Source organism: Nannospalax galili, unplaced genomic scaffold (assembly GCF_000622305.1).
Source record: "Nannospalax galili isolate Female #2095 unplaced genomic scaffold, S.galili_v1.0 scaffold302, whole genome shotgun sequence".
In the NCBI taxonomy this organism is placed as follows: domain Eukaryota; kingdom Metazoa; phylum Chordata; class Mammalia; order Rodentia; family Spalacidae; genus Nannospalax; species Nannospalax galili.
The window spans coordinates 4,354,614-4,361,281 of record NW_008350120.1 but is presented as its reverse complement, the minus strand read 5'-3'; the positions used below and the strand labels follow the sequence as shown (position 1 = coordinate 4,361,281).

The 6,668-nt window shown below is 51.2% G+C and overlaps 1 pseudogene; it reads right to left on the bottom strand.

The window, feature by feature from the left end:
- The window catches only part of LOC103745374, a 14,155-nt pseudogene that overhangs the window by 6,367 nt on the left and 1,120 nt on the right, over nucleotides 1-6,668 (bottom strand).

Sequence of the window (6,668 nt, the reverse complement as noted above, 5' to 3'; positions counted from 1 at the left end):
CATATACATGCACACACATATATACTCCATACACACACACAATACACACACACACACACACACACACACCGGTGCAGCCTGTGCCCAATGAGACATGGGCAAGGACAGTGGCCTCCACACCTGCCATTATCAGCCCGTGTCACCACAAACAGGAGCCAGGGTGTCTCCAAGGCCACCTACACAGCTCTGCCTGTTCCAGACACCGTGTGCAGCAGGCATGGAGGGAGCTGGGCCACCCTCTCCCTGCAGTCTCTGCTTTCTCAGATGGGTGTAAGGGTTTCCAGCTCCTCTCCCACACCCCTGTGTCACCACTTGTAGCCATGTGCTCATGGTCTGGCTTGGGGAGAAGGGGAGGCTCACCTCCTCCTGGGCAGCTTACATACTGACTTTGCTGACCACACTGACCAGGCCGGCTTGCAAACAGGTGCCTGAGTTCATCTCCTGAGCACATGTGGTTGCTTACCACTGGTCAACGGGGAAGGAAAGAAAGGTTGCTCAGGACATAGGAAGCACATGAGACTCTGGTCCCTTCACCGAGGTGGAACCTTGCTTATACTGACTGCTACGTATTTTAAACTTCTACAGGTGTGCCAAAAACCCATGTCTTCTCTTCTAATTGGAATGAGATTTAAAATTATTTATTTGTATGTGTGCATGTGTGTGCACGAATGTGCATGCGTATGTATAGATCATGAAACAGTCATTGATTGGTCCGTCTGTGCTGTGTGAAGGAAACCCTAGTCAGGCTGGGTTCTGTGTTGAGTGGACACTCCCCAGCCCTGGAAGAAACTTGGCTTTGTGCTGCACAGATACCCCTTAGCCCTGGAGGAGACTGGAACAAGGTGTTCCTGAAACTCTACCCACTCCCCCTTTCCTGAACGTAGATGGATCCCATTTCAGGTGAGCATTTTCTTGGATGGCCAGGGATCTTGGTGGCAACTGGCAGAAAGCTGAGTGAGGGAAGACAGGAAAGTCCAGTGGGTACGGCCAGAAAGATGACATGGGGCCCAGGGTACAGAGCAGGTCAGCCTCTCGGTGCCAGCACCCTGCCCTGTCTTCACCCTCTGTCCTGACCCTAGCCCAGCCCGCCAAGGATGGCCTTGAACTCTGGATTCTCCTGCCTCTGTCTCTGGAGTGCTGGGATTATACATGTGCACCACCATGACTAGTGTGTGTGGTTCTGGGAGTCAAACCCAGGGCTTCGTGTGTGATAGGCAAAATTCTACCAACCAAACCATTTCTTGTTTCTTTCCATTTTTCTCTTAAAAAGATTAATTTTTTATTTTTAATTATGTGTATGTGTGTGTGTCTGTGTGGGTGTGTGCACATGAGTACAGGTACCTGAGGAGCTCAGAGATGTTGGATCCCTGGAGCTGGAGTTCGAGGCAGTTTCCAGCCTCCTGACATGGTGCCAAACTCTGGACCTCTGCAGGATCAGCATCTGCTCTTCACTGTGGTGCCGTCTCTCTAGCGCCTGGAGCCAACTGCCTAAACACACTTGACACTTTCAGAATCCCCACTAGAGAGCCAGGCAGCTTGCGTCGTCCCAGTCACAGTCCTCACTAACCATGCCATGATGGTAATCACATCCACTTGTGGACTGGCCAACACACATGACCACCCACCCCCGTGTCATCCCTTCCTCCACAGGAGTGAGGTGGGGGCACGCTCTGGCTGTTTAGTTTCTTAACTCACTTGGAGCTGCTGTGACATGTGGCCTTTCTCATCAGGGAAATGTGAGGGGCAGTGTGTGTCAGTTTGCTGGGGCTGCGGTGAGCAGGACTCACCAGACAGGGCATTCATCTCTCACAGTTCTGGAACATACAAGATCAAGGCCAAGGTGTGGGCAGGGCTGGTTCCTCCCAAGGCCTCTCTCCTTAGCTTCTAGATGGCCGTCTTCTCCCCGCGGCTCATATGGTCTTCCCTCTGTGTGTGTCTGTATCCTGGTCTTTTCCTATAAAGGACAGCAGTTCCATTAGATTAGGGTATACTTTAGTGACCTCATCAACTTAATCACCTATTTAAAGACTCTGCCACCAGACACAGTCACATCCAAGGCCCAGGGGTTAGGAATCAGCCGAAGCTTCGGGGAGGAGACACGGTTTAGCTTGTAGCATAGCAGCAAGTGCAATTTCCATGTCCCTTGTCAGAGAGAAAGACTATGGCTCTGGACCCCATTCCTAGCTTTCCACTGGACTCACATCATTGGGGTACCTCAGAAACCCCATGGTCAGGATGGCAAAGGCTCCATCTCTGACCCCCGAGATCACCAGAGGCAGTGTCACCCACCATGAGAAGCACACCCCTCTGCTTCCCTGCATGAATGAGAAACATCTTCTCTGTTCTGTGACCCATATTTTCTTGGGGTCTCTTGCTAGAGGGACTCCTCCCAGCCTGACTGGAACACCAGAGCGGATGGAACATTAACAAGGGAACTGACTTTGTTACTGTTTCTCTGTGTGCACTGGGAAAGGTGGGTGACGATGTAATGGCAATGATGCCCTGAAACCATGTCGGTCCCCAGTGGGCCCTGGAAATAAATTGAGCTGGCAGGAGAGCCTGGGACAAAGGAGGTAGTTGAGACACGTGAAGGAATATCCTGGATTTTCAATAAATGTGCCTGACATGCAGCGCTTTCTCTGTATTTGCTGTTATTTAAAAATACTCTGATACATAAGAACACACACAACAGGTGCGGGGAGATGGCACAGGGCATGATAGCATTTGCTGTGAAGCACGAGAGCCTCAGTTCAAATCCTTAGCATCCATGTAAAAGCTGGGTGTGTAACCCAAGCACTGGGGAGCTAAGACAGGCAGACCCAAGGAGCCCAGTGGCCTGCCAGCCTAGCCAAAAGGGCGAGCTTCTGGATCAGCGAGAGGCTCTGTCTTAAGGCAATAAGGTGGACAGCGAGAGAAGAAGACACCAGACGTCCTGTTCTGGCCTCTATGCAGTGAGGATGAGGACCTGATCTGAGAGTACCCCAAGGCTGTACAGACTGAACTGGGCCTAGAGTACATGGACCGGTTGGTCAGCGCCTATAGGATGCTGATGATATTACTATGTATTGCCCTTGTTACCAATTTATGATTTATTCTAAAACTGATTCACCATGAGTTCATACCGTGCCCCTACTCCCAAGATTCCCTATATCCTAATCTCTGGGACTCCATCCCAGGGCCCGAGTGTGTATGCCTTGCGAGCAGTCTATCGAGCTACGTCCCCAGCCCTGAATATCCTCTTGCATAGCAAAGCAAGGCCTTTGCAAGTGTGATTAAATTAGGGCTATCTGGATGTGGGTCTGGACTTGGAGGCTCCTAAATGCAGCCTTAGAAGGGAAGGCAGCGGACTTTGCCACACATAGAGGAGACAATGACTCCTCGGTACAGCTGGGCATACCAAAAATATCCACTATGCTTACGACAAAGATCGTTTGGGGCAATGAGTCTAAAGTCATTCCCAAACTGCAAAGCGCTTGCCGATGTAGATTGACCTCCCCTTGAAGTCCTCCCAGAATCCCCTGTCCACTCAGTGGATGGCAAACTTCAATGATTGCAACAATGGGGATACTTGTCATTTGGCATCTCTGGGGCGCATGACTGTTACCATTGATTTCGGCAGGTCCCAGAGAAGAACCAGGACTCAATATCTGCACAGAAAACAGCAGGGCTGGAGGAGGCATCTCCACTCAAGAAACAAACTTTTCCAGAGGCTGAAAGTTCGTAACTAAAAACGCACAGACTTCCTCCAAAGCCCAGTGAGCTCCGCCCTCCACAGTGTTTGCCAGTCTGTACTGAACATTTTCAGCAGCTACACTGTAATCCTGACCCTCAAGAGTCAGAGGGAGGGGACCCCCAGACCCAGTAGGTAGGTGATTTAGGGTTCTCCAGCCACAACAATGGTTGGGTAGTACTCAGGAACTCATTATATGACTGCGTGGTATAGCTGTGTGCATGTGTGTGCGTGTGCGTGTGTGTGCATGCATGTGCATGTGTGTCTATGTATGTGTGTCCCATCCAGGACAGAGAACAGGGATCTAGTGTGTATGTGGGGGTGGGGGAGAAGACACAGTGGTCAAGAGATGTGACTGAGGGTGGACCGGGAGGTGGGGCTAAGAGGTGGGAACTTGGGTTATGGGAGTGGCTGGGGTAAGGCCTGCAGGACCCTCTTCTGGCCTCCACGGGCACCAGACATACACATGGTGCATATATAGAGAATCAGACACACACACATCAATTTAAAGATTTATTTTTATTCCTTTTATTTATGTGTGTGTGTGTGTCTGTATGAATAAATGCCGCATGTGTGTAGGTGCCCATGGAAGCCAGAAGAGGGTTTGGATCCCCTGGAACTGGAGGTACAGAGAGCTGTGAACTGAAGCCCCCCCACACCCCCATGACTGATGGAGGCTGGACTTGGATCCTCTGGAAGAGCAGAAACTGCTCTTAACCACTGAACTGTCTCTCCAGCCCATAAGTAAATCTTTAAATGTAGAAATTTGTTGAGTCAAGGAACTATTCTTTTCTGTTCTGAGACTAGGGCTCAGCCTGCTTGATTGGAATTCCAGTTCACATGTGCTGACCGTGGGCTTGAACAAATCCCCTAACATCTCTTCATCTTTGAATGGGAACAATTCCTATTTCCATGGTTACAGTGAGAGCCAAGTGAGGTGACATCGACAAACCACTAACCTTTAGGTCCCTGTAAATGCCGCCGGTGGCTTCTCTGTCACTTTCAGGGCTGTACAGAGCACCAGGGCAGCTTTGGCCTCCGACGGCCACCCTGGCCATCATTCATGGCTTTAGCAAGGCTTTTGCCTTCCTTACTTTTGACATGATGGTCCTTCGGGCTCTCCAGCAAACCCCAGTATTTCATAGGCAGCCATGAGGACGCCCTGCCTCCTGCTTGAAGGCCTTTCCATCGGCCTAATGGCTCCTCCCAGCTTTTACCAAGCTGTCGGCTTTATGACAACATGGCTGAGATCACAGGGCATTACACACAGCTCATCAGACCATTCTTCAGAAGCAACAGAAGTGGATAGAGGTGCCAAGAGGGAGGTGAGACGGCGCTTTGTTCTGACCAATTCCAGTTTCTCTTTGCTGTTCCCACTGACAACACGAACCACGAGTCTGGCAGACATGGCCTTATGGCTGTCCTCGCCCACTTGACCTTTGGCCGAATGGATCGGGGCCATGTGTTGCAGTCATATAACTGAAAGACCCGTCCTGATGGTTTGTGATCACGAAGAGTCTTCTCTGAAGGGAATTGAATGGTTCCACTCCAGAGACAGCATCAGGCACCTTGTAGGCAGTTGGGTTAGCGTCTTCATTACACACGGCCTTGTAAACAAAGGAAAGCTCAGTGCTGTAGAAGACAGTGACAAGCATAACCAGGCCAGGAGAACAGATGACAGTTACTGTACCAACCCAGACACTCTCCAGCGTAAGAGAGAAAAGCAAACAGTTGCCCTAGGAGAACAGGCCTACACTGGGCCTGTCCCTACCACATGGGTCAAAGACGAAGGAAGCACAGCCCCGATATGCAGATGGCCTATACGGGAAAAATGGTAACAACGGAAGAAAAACTGGCCTTGTAAAAAAACGGGAAAGGGGCTGATGGGAAATTCACAAGGGAAACACAAATGGTTAGTGGGCAGAAGATGCTCTGATGGACGGCAGTGGGGGAGGATGAGAAGTCACCTTCACGTGTGTTGGCAGCTGCTTTAAAGGGGAAGCTGGGATCGGGAGGAGGCTCAGTGGGTGAGAGTGCTTGCTGTGCAACCGTGAGAACCTCAGCTCCGAGCCATCGTGACATGTGAAAGCTGAACACGGCTGTATTGCTGGGGCAGAGCCCAAGGACCCCTGAGGCTTGCTGGCTAGCCAGCCCAGGGAAAAGACAGCAGGTTCCGGGTTCAGAGGGAGACCCTGTCCCAGGGGAGTGAGGCAGAGTGTGATGGAGCAGGACACACGATGCCCTCCTCTGGTCTCTGCATTCAAGCACAGAGTGTCCATACCTGCACACACACGTATGTGTAGGCACACACACGCACACGCACACACACACACACACACACACACACACACACACACACACACACCCCAAAGGGAAAACAACACACACACACACACACACACACACACACACACACACACCCCAAGGGGAAACCAGTGTTGGCAAGGTACCAGGTTTTCATGGTCCTGGGTAGCAAACAGGTACAACATACAGGAAGAAGAATTTCAGCTTGTGTTAAAATGGACTGTGCAGCTATGACTCATCCAGAACTTGTCTCCCTAGTGTCTGTCTATGGCCATACCCAAATGGGCTCACAGGGTCTGTGGATGTGTGTGTTGGCCTTGACATTGTTCATGTGATGAGCAACCAGAATCACTGACCCCCCATGCTCTCAAGAAAGACTCTAGTGTATAAATAGCATGCCACTAGTCAAAGGTGAGGGGTGGCCATCTGAGGATGAAGGAAGTGGTCTTGTGTGGCACCTGAGGCCTGGCCTCACCTGTCCCTCAAACATGGCCACCTGCTTACCTTTGGATACCCCAGAGACTGACACCCACTGCAGAGAGGCGCCCAGCCTGGGGCTGGTCAGCTCATGCCTGGGAAGGAAGGAAGGAAGGAAGGAAGGAAGGAGGGAGGGAGGGAGGGAGGGAGGGAAGAG